The sequence below is a fragment of the Dermacentor silvarum genome, chromosome 4 (genome assembly GCF_013339745.2).
Source record: "Dermacentor silvarum isolate Dsil-2018 chromosome 4, BIME_Dsil_1.4, whole genome shotgun sequence".
NCBI classification, from domain to species: Eukaryota; Metazoa; Arthropoda; class Arachnida; order Ixodida; family Ixodidae; genus Dermacentor; species Dermacentor silvarum.
In genome coordinates this window covers 63575140-63589696 of record NC_051157.2, presented here as the reverse complement: position 1 = coordinate 63589696, position 14557 = coordinate 63575140, and the positions used below count along the sequence as shown (strand labels likewise).

The window sequence follows — 14557 nt, the reverse complement described above, 5'->3', positions numbered from 1 at the left end:
ATAATGAATAAAAGGCGATAAAAGAAGTACTTACAGAACACGGCCTTAGATCGTCGCCATAAACGAGCCAACAGCAACGACCGCAGAAACGAGAACCTCCAAAAAGGCTCTTCGTATATATGACGGAGTTATACATATATGGCAGATGATAATTCTCAAGGCCCTTAATGTGCTTTAACGTGCTTTATAAAAGTGTAATGGGCATAATTATTACCTCCACTATGGCAATAAGTGCCACTACAGCGCGCATCAAAGTGAACTGCGTACTGAAACCATGGCCAGGTATTCCTTGAACTTGCAATGCAGCCCTCAGAAGAGATCGACGAGGTTGGCGATATGGGCTTGTTGGAATGGTATCTGGATAGCGCGGCAAAACACGGGCTCGATGAGAAATGAAGACGAAGACAAGCGCTTGTCTTCGTTTCTTCTCGTGTCCGTGTTTTGCTGCGCTGTCCAGATACGATTCCTTCAGATGAGACGTATTTTAGTAAGAGTAAACTTTCCACCTAAAGTGGTTTGACCTTTTACGGTCTTCCGAACACCGTGATACATGTCAATAGTGGCCCTGAACCTCATATTTCTCCTCGAGAATGTGAAAGGGGATCCAGGTCGATCGCAATGGTCTCGCAACAGTACGAAACGTATACTACAGCTGTCGTTGTTCGTTCCAGGAATCCAAGAAGCCCGACATGACAGGATTTGACTTGGCGCTCCCGATACTTGTCTATTAAGGACCCTCCAGCCCTCTCGTGGAGCGGCCAAGCACTCGCGGTCGAGGTCGTTGCCCGAGACCTTGCACCTGTAGTTTGCAGACAAACGCGCCCGCCGAACAGCCCACGCACGCACACTAAGTCGCAAACAAGTTCAGCTCCAACTAAGACGCTGCCAGACGATCTATCGAGAGAACCGCGCCAGCTTCCATAACTCTACTCTATACGTGCGTGTCATCACTGATCCGGAACAAAGAAAGACGCCCTCACGCTATTTTGTTGTCAGCTTCCTTGCTTATGAAGCCTTCCGCTTGCTTCTCAGGGGTCAAGATTCATAAGAACGGCTCACACAAGCCGCTCAAGCAGCGCGCAGTGTTTGACCGCAGCTTCTACAAGAATCAAACGAGATTCAAGAGGCGCATCTCAACGCCCACCGGTTCCTTCGGCTCGGTGCTTACGTGGAGCGCATCGCCAGTTAGTCGGAAACGGCGGTGTCGAGAGGGTTAGCGCGGGCTACCTTAGTTCCCCAGATGATAGATTCACAAAAACCGTTTGTATGTGCGCAAATAAAAAAAAATAACATTGAGAGAATCGGCGCTGGCCAGCCGTGATAATGAACGACGCTAAGCGCAGCCCCGCTGTGCGCAGTATTTTCGACGTATATTGGGCGCATCGTCGACGCGTTCATTTTCACGCTGATGTCCGCTTTTCAGGCTGAACGGCGTTCTATGTGATTGATCCCTTGACGTTGGCAATTACGTGTAACGCCGCTCAGCCGTGAATACAACTCGGACGCCGCGCAGCGTGAAATAGACGCGGTGATGCGGCGCCCAGAATCCATCGGAAGTACGTTCAATGTGCTTTTGCCACTTATAGCGAAAGAGAAGGAGAGGGGGAATGGTGAAGGGAGGGGGGGATAATAGAAGATGTTGTGAACATATGTACAAAGAGTTCGCGACTTTCCGGCACCTTATCCATCGCAATTTGCCAGCAGGTGGGAACTATAAGGAAGAAGTACAGCTTCTTGAATTTGGTCCGCGCTCTATACAGTGAATAACAAGAAGAAAAGAAAAAAGAACGTCTCAGAGCTGTTATGTTTCCATTCAGAAATTTCGACTTTTTTCACCTCGTTGTAGAACTGAGACTTCGCGGGTAATGACCAATGCTAATGGCCGCTTCTGTCGCCGACGTTACGGATAATGCCGGCATCGTTCCTTCAATCTCCGGCGTCATGTCAAGCGAGTCTCCACTTATACCTCTTTTTGCTACGAGAGCGTCCGGGACGCATGCGGCTAATTGATGATGGCAAGCATCGCATCGGAAGTTAGTGACGATGAATGATGGGACGACTATTAACGGCAGGCCGAAGGTATACAATCGACGCAAGCGAAATGTTCGCCTTTGTTCCCTCCCGTCTGCTTCCGCTTCCTGGGTTACGCAGCTCCGTTCTTGCTTACGGTCTCGTCACTTCCGGAAAACGTCCGCGCAATAACACAGAACCATCGGGAACCTTCGGGGTTCTTGGGCGAACTATAGCTGGCAGCAGACCATCCTACACACAAGCTTTTGCTTCTGTGCAGCCACATGTAAGTCGGCGTAAAGAAAGTTTTCAGGTCCCATATTTCACATCGTCAAAAGAACGAACGTAACCGGATCTCGCTTTTCAACTTATCAATATAAAGCTGAAACGAATTGTGACGAGAATAGGAAGCCGAAAAAAGTGTATGGCATTTAGACATACGGGGCTATACAAACAATAAAAGCAGAAAGTGCAGGGCACTGACGCTATCTCTAAAGTTGGTTGTTCGCACTCCTCCACTTACCGTACTAGCTGGAACAAACACTGAAATCTCAACAGGAATAACGCTACGGGACTAACAAGTGTAGCGGTTTGGGCCAGCTGGCACACATCTTGACTTCATATACGTAGCCCACAATAAACAAGGACAAAGACAGACACAGCTCTTACGTGTGTCCCCGTCTCTTTTTCTCTATTTCTTCTGTCCTTGTTTATCGCGCGCTGCGCCAGCTGCGCGTAGAAGTCAAGATTACGCGACAAACGTCAAATGAACATTGAAAGTGCAAACAAGCCCAAGCTTTACACAAAATTTAGTCTCACAGTAAGTGGTTACTAACAAAGCTCACTCGGCAGCAACAGCATGAGCAGCTCACTCTGTCGCCCTGGCAGTGACAAAATAGCAATGGCTGGAGGCGAAAAGCGAGGCTTAGCGGATGCATGGCGAGTGTGCGAAAGGGTTGAAAGGAACGCGGGCCGAGGAAAAGGGGGCAGCCGGGGGCGCATACTTGGGGAGCCAAGGCGAGATGCCTTACCAACCCCCTACGCGGACGGATGAGGAATGGCGACAGCCAGCGTCGTTCTGCGCTGTCGCGCAGCGATAAGCGGCAGGCGCGAACGCCGCGCGGAGAAGCGCTCGCCCAAAAGGGCCTTTTCTCGCACCGCACTGTGTCTCTGGGTCACCGTCGCCCCCCTCGTCTTCGCGTCTCCTTTTGGCGCGGAGTGTCGCTTTCTCCTACTTGATCTTTTGTTTCTGCTTGGGCTTCACTTTGGGAGGAAGGAAGCCGCTTATTTCGCGCCACCGCTCTCTTGACGGGCCCGGTGGAGAAGCCTTGACCGATAGTCGAGTTTGCAAGCGTGCCACGGCTGTCGCGAAATGCGATGGGAAGAATAAAAACGAACGGTTGGGAAAAGACGCCGAGGCCCGTGACGGTGAGAAATGGCGCTTCGCAAAAGCGCCAGGAGGAGGCATGAAGAATAAAAGAGAACTCCCGAGATTAGGGAGCATTCAGTGTCTGCCTGAAATACGGGTCGTTGCTATAGCACGAGCGACAAACAAGAGCTCAAAAACGAGATGCCATGTCATCACCTCTAATATTCCAAGACGAAGAGAGAGAGAGTGAAATTCTACGCTACGATGTTTTTCTGAGAAAGTTTAGTGTTATCTTCTGGAGGATATTCTTCAGGAGTCAAATTCACAAAGATTTTTATTCCTAGGTTCTCTTCGGTATTGGCCGTCCTCCTTCCCTAGTACTATGTTCAGTATCTCGAATGGCTTGCATTTGCTCTTACGAGCGGTTTTAACGAAATGACTTTTTTTGTGTGTGTGTGCGTATACAGGCCCCGACTTTTCGGCTACACCTAGGTTTGTACGCCAATAGGCAGCACCCGATTGGTGTCTCCCTCAGCTACCCGACTTGTCGTCACACTGTTAGCCTGACTTTCGAAAATCTCCGGTATCAGACGTCTGTATAGATCTGACTTGTTTCCTTACTTGCTTGGGTCTCGTACTTCACACTACACTAACGACCGTCAGCTTTTTGTGCGTCGATCGAATGACCACTGTCTCGGGGAGTGAAGACTTGCTTCGGGCCCTACTACGAAGCCCCGGCACTAACTCTGCTGTCGCGTGCAGAGAAGCACAAAACACAGTTCGGCATACCAGAGACCATTGGGAAGCTGGGAGGGATTCGTCCAGTCCATCCTAACTCGGGAAGCGACTGTCCAGCACTAATGACAAGCCTCGTTTCCTTGCTTCCGAATCCTTCCAGCCTCGCCGATGCTCACTAATAGGCGGATTCCCCACGTGCACATCCCTTCCACTTCCTCCCGCTCTCTGTCCTTGTTATTCCGTCCTGTCCTTAGACGAGCAAGGAGTGCGCGCGGCCTATCGGTATTGCGGCGGTTATTGGACTTCCGCGCATCCTTAAGGCGACCTGTGCGCAGGCGCATCGTCAAGTTATGAAACAAGATGCTCCCAGAAAACTCACAGTCGCCGTAAAAAGTATACGGGCCGCACAAAACTGGGAATTACCTGAATAGTGCTGAAGCCTGGCCACACAGCCTGGTATTGGGAATTCCAACCTCTGCTATAAGTATATAGTAGGCCAAAAACATAGTGTTGCTAGGTTTTACTGGCTGCGGGCACAGATTTCAGACAAGTTCAACTTCTTCGCGAAGTTGACGCCGGCTCTACAATGCAAAAGCATACAGCCGAAGCGTTTAGTCGACCCCCCAAACAGAATATCGCCACTGCAAACCTGAAGAGCGTGTATTATAAACTCAACATTGTAAGGCCCGCTCAGTTAGGTTATATACGTTGCTCGCCCAAAAACTAAGTCTTTAACGCAATTATTCCGGCACATGAATTGCCAAGTGAGCCGTCACTTGGCAGTCTTTCTCGGTGTGGCTATATGAAAGCAGCCGATGAGGGCACTCGGATGTAATTTGCTGCAATGCAAATTAAATGCAGATATTGCTCCGAAATATGTTTGCAATCTATGCCTTAGACTTCGGCATCTGTTAATGAGAAGCAAAAGTGCCTTTCTTAGCGCAAACAAAACTTATCTTATGTCTTTACACTTGTGTTCCTCTCACACGCCTTTTCCTAAATCCATTCAGCTCCTTATTTCAAATTCAACTTCTTCATTCTATCCAACTTCTGAATTATAAACTTAGCGCAAGCGCCTCTTAAAGGCACCTCATCAGATCGATTTCTTTAGCTTCCTGAATCCTGAGAAATCATTTTTCTCGGACTACAGTGTTCTCGCCTAGAACTTTTTACCCAACGATGCGAAATTGATCAGTATATTTATTATCCTAACGTCAGGAGTAACGAGACTTCATCGAAAAAAACTTTCTTGGAAGTTCACGAACTAGAGGAAGAAGAAAGCTCACGCTTCGAACCTCGTCGCCTATAATGGCGACGTACAGCTACCTTCGGCACGAATCCTTTCGTGCCGGTCGGCTTCGCTGGCTAATGGCGGCCGAGACCTCTCTGATCAAGCTACCTTTTGTCTTCTTTTGACGCTGCTTTTCTTTAGCACTTTCCTCTCCACGCGGATTTGTGCGTCCACTCGCCACACGTCTTCTTTCTTGGGCCTGCGTAGCCACGGTTCTCCACGCAGGATAGAGGGCGCACAGAAGACTGCACGTCTCGCCCGACTACCGAAAGAAGAAAAAAGCAAGGAGACAATCGGAAGCAGGTGCCTGCAGACAGGCTCCAGGATAGGGCGTTCTATTACGCGCCCAGACGAACAGGTTAATGACGCCATGAGAAGTTCCCTGCGCAACAAAATCGCCTCTCTCTGGGCCCGTGTGAGTGCAGCTTAGTGCTGGTTTGCTCTTCTTTACCATTTGTTGCTTTTGCTTTTCCCTACTCCTTAGAAAGCGGTACGTTCAGGCGTCAAGCGCTGGTTTGTGTCAAAGAGTTGGCCAGTTATGTTACAAACTTGTTCTTTGCTCGAAAAGTTAGATAGACGAAGGCATAGAATTGCGGACCATGTATGTATGTATGTATGTATGTATGTATGTATGTATGTATGTATGTATGTATGTATGTATGTATGTATGTATGTATGTATGTATGTGTGTATGTGTGTGTGTGTGTGTGTGTGTGTGTGTATGTATGTATGTATGTATGTATGTATGTATGTATGTATGTATGTATGTGTGTATGAATGTGTGTATGTATGTATGTATGTATGTATGTATGTATGTATGTATGTATGTATGTATGTATGTATGTATGTATGTATGTATAGATTTGTGTAGGAAAATATGACAACATTGTTTTCGGTTTGCTATCATGCCTGCATGGTGTGCAAAAGTCAGACACTTTAATACATTAGACGCTGTGCACTTACTTTTAAAGACGATAGTCTCTCTTGGGCTACCTGAACGCGAAAACCTTTGTCTGTCTGTCTGTCATTCGATTCAACCGCCCGGCCAAAACCAACCAAGCTACTAGCACTGGTGGCACATGGTCATACACGTCAACATTATACAGCGCAAAAGAAACCTCAGGCCTATTTGAGGAAAAATATGTGTACATAACCGTGATCCGCAGCGTTCATTTAATTAAGAATACACATTGGACTTTTTTACGTTAGTAAATGAAAAATCAACGCGTTAGAAATGGTGTCGAAGAGACGCTACGCGTTAAAAACAATCCGACTAAAGCCGCGGCTCTGTAGCCGGCTTTAAGCCAACAGTAATAAAAGTCCCAACAGATGGTGCGAGAGCAGAGAAAACGCGGGAAATTTGAATTGAATTCAGCAAAACCTCCATTGCATCCATTATGGGAGGAGTGAGAGGGGAGGGAAAGAGCGTGAAGGGTGGGAGGGGGTAGAACAGAGGGTGTTACGTATCAGGGGCGGCAGTAGACTATCGTCTTTCGACGTCATTTGCAGCGAAGCAAGCAGATATGCGGCCACTTTTTTTGCACTCCCTCTTAGTATAGCTCAGAATACAGGAGGACGAGAAAGAAAAAAAAAAAACACAGCAAACATCGAAACGCAGCAAGAATGAGCCAGCTATACTTTAGGCAGAGTATGTGTAACGTTTGTGTTGGTAAGCTAACTGCTTACATTAGAAACACTTTGGAAGTATGAGGCAACAGAAGCGCATTAACACTCCAAGGGTGTCACTATATCTTTTCCATTTTCCTTGTTGTTTCTTTTTTATCTCCCTCTCTCCATGCGTGCTTTTCTTTTTCTTTTTTCGTCTCTCTCCCCTTACTCCTTCCCAGTGCAGGGTAGCAAACTGGATACTTATCTTCCAGTTAACCTCCCTGTCCTTCGATTCTCATTTATTTCTCTCTCTCTCTCTTTCTCTCGCTTCCCTTAAATCTTCTTTCGAGCGCATCTATGCATTAAGAGCAGTAGCCGGCGCTGTCTAACAGGGACCAATATCTCCTTGAACACAGATGAAGAAAATCTCCCGGGCGGTCACCCACGCAGGATTACTGAGCTGCGAAGAACGACGGAAGGCTGATACGCATAGTAATCATAATAGCGGAGGTTATACGAGGAAGTGGTGAAAGGATGAGCGTTTCGATAGCACGCACGCGAGAAGCTAGCATGACCCGGGAACGAGAATTCCCTCTTAATGTAGCTCTTTGATCTTCCACGTCTGCGGAAGCGACGAGTGAAACGGGGTGGATGGATGCAATAAGCTCAGTCTTCGAACCTATAGTGCGCCGAGTGACAAGCCCAGGAAACGAACGCACACAAGCGCACAGGCGGTTGGAATCAATACGTGGAATCAGCAGAGCTGCTTCGTTGCGCTTCGCCCCGCTTGCATCTACTCGAGTCTCCCATCAAGCGAGACGTCTGCAGACATCTGGACTGCGTCCGAATCCCTTCCGGTTCTTCCAAGGCGATTCCGTGCAAGCAAATAGGACAAAGCAAAGCAACCTCCCCGGTCAACAATCTGCTAGTCAAGAAGCGAGCCAAGAGAGAGAGAAAGAGACTCAGCGGCTGCTATATGGCGCCGATTCGAGAATGAGATTTATGTCTTCCTTGCCGATAGTTTCTACTTTATCTCTTAAGTTTGTGAAGCATAGCTGGTTTTGAGTTGCCGCACGACTTGTTCGAAATTTAAGCGAGCTTGCGTAAGGAACACGCATTAGGACAACGAGGCATACTTGCAGGGCTTCTTTTGATGGGGAAAGAGGGAGAGAACCAAGAAAAAAGAAAAGAAAAATAAGCATTTCCCGCGCAAGCGTAATATGCACCATTTTTCTGAGCGCGCCCCGACTTATTCTGTCAGCGCATGCCATTTTTCTTTCCGCTCGTTCGTGCCAAAGTGAAAGTCATATCGTGTTGTTCGAATCAGAAGAAAACTGCTTCGGACTTTCTTTCAGCGCCCGTGATTTTTCAACCCGCCTCAATCACTTTCTCGTTCCTTCAGTTTCACAAACATTGACACCAACACAAAAACCGGCGCCGTCCGCGCCAAACTCGATCGCCGGTCAAGTTGACGCCGATTCCGAAAGGCAATATAAGCGTAATCGGAAAGGGGAGAAAAATAACGTAAGAATCCAGAAAACAATACGAAGAGGCCCGGACATTCGCTATAAGCCAGCGTAAGAGATAGGTAAATACCAGAAAAAAAAACAATGGAAGAACAAGACAGGTAGCTGAACGCTCCTCCGCTTCTCCCTGTTTCAGCTAGATGCAATACAGCTTCAGAAGGCAACGTGACAAGAGCTCGGAACGCGTGCCAAGCGGGCCAAACCGAGAAGAAATACACACAAACGCAAAAGAGTGCACCGAGGAAGGGCCAGGGACATCTGAGCAATAAACCGAGAGCCGTTCTGCATACACAGAAGAGGGCAGACGGGGCTTCGGAACACAGAAGAGAGTGGGCACAGCCGCGGCTATACGTTGTTTTCAATGGCACGTATACGGTAGCCCGTTTGTTGCGTATACGTTTGCGTGCTCGTGCGCTGTGTGCGTTCGTATATATACGCGCGTGCGAGCGCACCTATGCGTCGGCGTGCTTTGCGCGCTTCTGCGTGTATATGTTCGCCTGCGAGGCGTTAGCGCACCTTCGTTTCGCGCTGCAGCAACAGACTGGCGAGAAACAAACAGCACGCGAACGAGCGGCGCATAAAAACACCAGCGGCCGACGCAACGAATCTCGGCGCGTTCAGCAGGCGTGCGACGCCGCAAAAAAGAAGCCCCCCTGGCAGCCAGTGCGAGCGTAAAGGGAGCTTTATACGTGCCCCGTTCGACGCGATCCTCTCTGGCCTTGCGAGCTCCGTCCCTCTATAGAATTGTGCAGTGCCGTGGAAGGCTATAGGCCCGTTTCAGCTGCTGACCACGAACTGCTGACCACGAAATCCACGAAGCTCTTTGAACGCCTTGCACCAGTTGCAAGATTAACCAGTCGCATACTATATTCAGCCCACGGGCGCCAATCATTCGAGCGCCGTTCTTATACGCGCGATGACCCGTGTGAATCAGAAGGTTCCCCCGACTAGCTTACCTGATGATCTGGCTCTCGCGGTACTGCGAGGAATTTTTCGCGTAAAGCGGCCGCGTTCGCTCGCTCCCTTAGCACTCGGCGCGCGACGAACGAGCTCGAGCTCTTCGCGCGAGCGGCATGAGAGAACCGATAATGCAGCGCTGCTGGCCGGAAGGGTCCATGTCCAGCGCGTAGAAAGCGTGGTACCGGACGAAAAAGACAAAAAAAAAAGTTAGGGGCGCAGCCGTTAAAGAAAGGTTATCTCTGCAGTGCTAAAAGGGAGCTTCTTATGTAAAGGAACGGGCAACGGAATAAAGGCTTAAATGGCGCGAGAGAGGGGACAAGGAGAGAGACGGAGAGGGAGAGAATCTCCCAGCTGCTCTTTTCTTTACCAAAACAGCGGGCCAAGATAGCGAAGTCGTAAAGGGAGTCTCTAAGAAGCCCTGCATCCAACGGTGATGCTTCCAACGGCGGTGCACGCTGGCAAAGCACAAACAGAGAGCAAAGCGTCATGTGTCTACATACCTGCGGGCTTCGTCGTACAGCGAGCACAAAGAAGGCAGGTGGCCGCTAAGAAAGGGCCGCCAAATGTGAAGAACACCGCCGATCACGCAACACGCTTGGCCGGTTACCTCTCGACGTATAAAAACAACACGAAAGCTTACCGAGGAAAACCGCCGATGGTAGCGGGTTTATTCTCACAAAGCCCGGGCAATGCAAAGAGACAAATGGAAGCACAAGGAAAAAAAAAAAAAAAAAAAAAAAAAAAAAAAAAAAAAAAAAACAAGACGCGGAGACGAATACAGCAAGCGCAACCCTACTGTAACAGGCGTCGTTCCGAGAGACGACGACGACTCCTTTGGACGAGTCCTTCCTCCCTTCTCGAGCGTTCAATAAATAACTCCCAAGAGTCCCGGCACGGTCGCACACGTTGAAGCGCGCAGGTGCCGGACCGGGCCGCGCTTTGCGGTGGTCACGATTCTTCTGCGGAGCGGTGCTTCGACACTTGGGAGGAACGTGTCGCCTCGCCTCTGTTCGATGCTCGTCTCCTTTCCGACTCCCGTGCTTTCCTCTTCTTTTTACCCTTTCCTTTCTGTATTTCGATACTGCTTCACTGTTTCGGCCATGAGGGATGCGCAGCTTTAGCTGGGAGTCACTGAATGTTTATGGCGAGTCTGTTAAGAAACTCTTCGAGAAATGCATGCTTTAGGAAAGCTAGCGCTGGCTCGTCGTGTTTTTCGAGAAAGAAAGACATGCACGTATAAAAACTAGAAGTGACTAGAAGGTTTTGCTTCTCGCAAATGTAGTATAGAAGCTCGCTTTTATTCAAAGGGCACGCCTTGTGGGAAAACTCCTGAATAATTTTGCTTATGATGCACTCGCAGTCATCAAGTATGGGCGTGGTTGATCGTTGTGCACTAGTTTTCTTCCTTATATTCAAAGACATTTCACAAAATCATAGCGAAGAATGGACTATGGAAGTGTGCAAAGTTTCGGAATACGCGGAATTCGTTTTCTTCGCTATTTTCCACCTATATTTAATGAACAACGGACAAAAGAACACTTCAAGCAAATTTTTTTATATTTGTTATCACATCACGTGTTTTTTCTAATGCAATTGAGCGTACTCGTCTGCCCTCTACATCACCGAACGTGCCGAACACGTAGCTTTTGCTACATCAATCTGGTAAACTAGTCAAATCTGTGACCTTTCGCATTTTTTTCCTTTTTATTTCGCTTTTAAATATTGTAATCTCTCTTCGAAATGTATTACATATAAAACAAAAGTAACCCGTTCAACAGACTTGCTGAGATTCTAATCAACACTAAATAGGTTGGTTTTAACAGCGCACCTATAACTACTATACGAAGCTGCAAGACCTGCTACAAGACAGAACTGTTTCACATACTAGTTCCTACGGATAGCACCACTAGCTACTACTTTATAAGCACAAAATATTCCTTCTTTTCATATTTCACTCTTCTCTGCGACCTAGCGACAGTTTAAGCTAAGCAAGTAGGAAAAGATGACGTATGAGCCCATGCTATTATAAATCAATCGCTCAGCAACAGATGCGAAGCACATACGACGCTCTCAGAGAATCATTTCAGGCCTGGTATGTCGGTGTCAAACTTTTGAGGCGCACGTTTACTGTACTTTTATTGAAAGTAAATTTGGAAGCCTCCATCTCTCTATGGTTCCCTCAGCTGCTGCTTATCGCTTGTTGATTATATTAGGCCTGTAATGCACAACGTATTATATATGTTATACGCTGTTTGATACCTCAAAACCTTGATTTAAGCACTTAACACATAGCCTAGAGTGGCGTTTCTGATACGCAGGAGTGAGTTTTCAGTTGTACATAGTTAATTAATTATTGCACTAATTAGGTTCTAAATTTAAAAAAATGTCACAGTTTCGCCCTAAGGGCGAAGCAATGAATGCGATAGCAACACAGCAATGCCATACGAAGTAAGGTGAGCGGCTTTGGTAGCAATATGAATTGTAGTAAACATGAGCTGATTAAGTAAGCAGGTGTGCTGCGGCGTAAGTAGACCGACATGAAGAGAGACTTGATGACCACGAGAAGGCGCGTGTGAAACGGTGATGTTGATGAGAAGCGCTTCCCGTGGGCAGCGCGTGTGAAGGGACACACCTGTATAGCGCTGCACTGCCAACCCGGGCAGCATTGCATGCGTAGCGTGCATTGGAAAATGTGGCCCGACTATTACTAACTGATTGAACAAGCGTGGTGTGAGCGCGCACAAACAAGCATGAATAGATCACACTGAATGACTGCAGACGACGACTGTCAAAACGCTGGCAGCAAGCATACGCCGCAGCGGGCGAAGGTACGTGCGGTCTATCGCTTCAACGGAAACAGAGCGGCGAATGCACGGCGCATAAAGGTCAGAGCCGTGTGGAGATAAGCGACGGTGCGAGCGAGCGACGAGCGCGGTTGTTGGCAGAGTAGAAGTGCGCCCCCCCCCCCCCCCCCCCGCTCCGTCCGGCGCTGGCTTCCCGCTTCCTTGCTTGCGCGTGGGAGATTGAGTGCGTTCGCTCTCCGTGACAGCGCGCGTCCCCGCACGCTTCCGCTCGGGCATACGGCGCGCGGCGAAGATTTTATCTGTAGGGAACCTCACGGCGACGGCGACGATGACGGCGACGCCGACGGCAGAAATCCGGTTGAAGTGTCCATATAATTGCTATCGCAATAAAACATTTTATTCGGATATTGCACTCCTCCCTTAGGCTAAAGAGCCATCCTTTAAATGAAAGGTTCATTCATTCATTCATTCACTGTGTACAAATGCACTCTCCATGGCAAGAAATAAAGGTGAACGATTTGTTCTAATGTTCCTTCACGCAGAATTGTGTTTGCGCATAACAGGGTTTAGAAAATAAGGAAAATATACATTGCAGGACAACTTAAAACTTTCCGTGCAAATATCGCAGCAATTGCCACTGCTTCTCGCTTAGCTTTAGACACGAAAGTAGTTTTAGGAAATACATATCGCGGTGCAAGGTAAAAGTGTTCCGCTAATAAAATAGGAGTCCTCGGAAGGTGGAAGTCGAAAGTACACGTGTATGATTTAAAGTATTAGAATCTTTGATGTTACTAAGTTCACAGGAACGTTTCATGCTGCGCCCTTGTGCGCATAGTATATGGAAGTAATTATGCGCGCGTGTTGTTTAAGTGCGTACTTATATTTCTGAACGTTTGCATTCTGGTCAAATCTTCTGTGCTCACCTTGAATGTCACGTCACAAGAATCTTGTCCAGCAAGGCACGTCGACGCGAAGACGCTTATAGGAACGTGCCGTGGAGACTGAAAGAACAAAACAAAAAGGAAGAGCGATTATTGCTAACGGCAACGTCGATGCATCAGCTACCTATACAAATCAACACTGCCCGCGAAACCAGTCGACACGTGTCGAAATAACTTCGCTACTACAAGTGGTAATAAATCACTGACTCGCATCAAAACATAATTTCCATATTTTCTAATTTTTATATCTCTCCTTCATTTAGATTTATTGACGCACGCAACTTGGAGCAGTACGCCAATATCTTCACCTAACAACGACAACCAATACTTAAGGTACGCAATTGAATCCGTGCTTCCAGTCCCATATACAACCAGATTCGATATCACCATCGGGCACTTAAATTCTTTCTTTAGTGAAAAGGCACGAAACGACGCGATACAAGAACCCACCTACCTATCTACCCACCGTAAAGTGCGTGGGAAGAGTCATCTAATGCTTCGCATTAGTAAATTCGCTTATTTTCGTCCCATGATACCACCAGCACATAGAACACGCGTTAAAAAGCGCCAGCAAATGTACAAATGCAAGCCAAACAAGTTCAGAATAGCTCCGCTATGAGCGTATAGACTACCCCGAAAATTTGCGAAATTCAGTTCGTCCGTAGAGCTGCTTTTGTCTAACGTGTGTTTTATCTGGATGGTTTCCTTATTAATGCATCCATCAGGGCTAATAAGAGAGCCTCGGTATGGAAGCTAGCTTTCACAACGTATACGAGATCGGACAGACGAAACAAGCGGAAAAAATGTTTCCCTTGTTCGCGTTATGAACGTTCGCCAGCGATGTAATAACCTCACGAGAGAGCATCACCGCTCTGAGCCAATTAGCCGAGCTGCACTCACGTAGTCGTACGGGCACAGCACGCCGTCCCTTCAAAATCTTTTAGCATTTACGTCATAGAGAGCGCTCAGCCGCTGCCGCCGAACTGCTCGCAATTTGTGCTGACATGCCAGTCAGTGCACTACCATACGTGCGTGCGATTACGTAATCTGCTTAGGACGGTCCGCGTCAACGAAGAATTTTGCCAGCTTCCAGGTCGGTTCGTTCTTTACGTCAACGCCTCGCACGAACTTCGCAATAAATAATGTATTAAGAGAGCTGCCGTTAGTGAAGGTAGCCTTGCTCGCTTTATTGCCACCCTCTTTTCCGGTTAACCTCCCTGCCTTTCCCACCACGTTTCTCTCTCTCTCTCTCTCCCTCCCCCTGCCCCTTTCTTTTTCTCTCTTCAAGTTCCGGACTCTGCTTCCTACAG

At 47.9% G+C, this 14557-nt stretch overlaps 1 protein-coding gene and 1 long non-coding RNA gene across 4 annotated transcripts in view; one reads left to right on the top strand and one right to left on the bottom strand.

Moving 5' to 3' along the window:
- LOC119448640 (histone-lysine N-methyltransferase, H3 lysine-79 specific-like) overlaps positions 1 to 14557 on the bottom strand; it is a 369011-nt gene that overhangs the window by 214268 nt on the left and 140186 nt on the right. For both annotated transcript variants that reach the window (XM_049665662.1, XM_049665661.1), the window contains exon 3: positions 13230 to 13307. The gene's annotated coding sequence lies outside the window, so the exon portion shown is untranslated. The remainder of the gene's footprint in view (positions 1 to 13229; positions 13308 to 14557) is intronic.
- The window catches only part of LOC125944707 (uncharacterized), a 137335-nt gene that overhangs the window by 73156 nt on the left and 49622 nt on the right, over positions 1 to 14557 (top strand). The gene's annotated exons all lie outside the window — the stretch shown is intronic.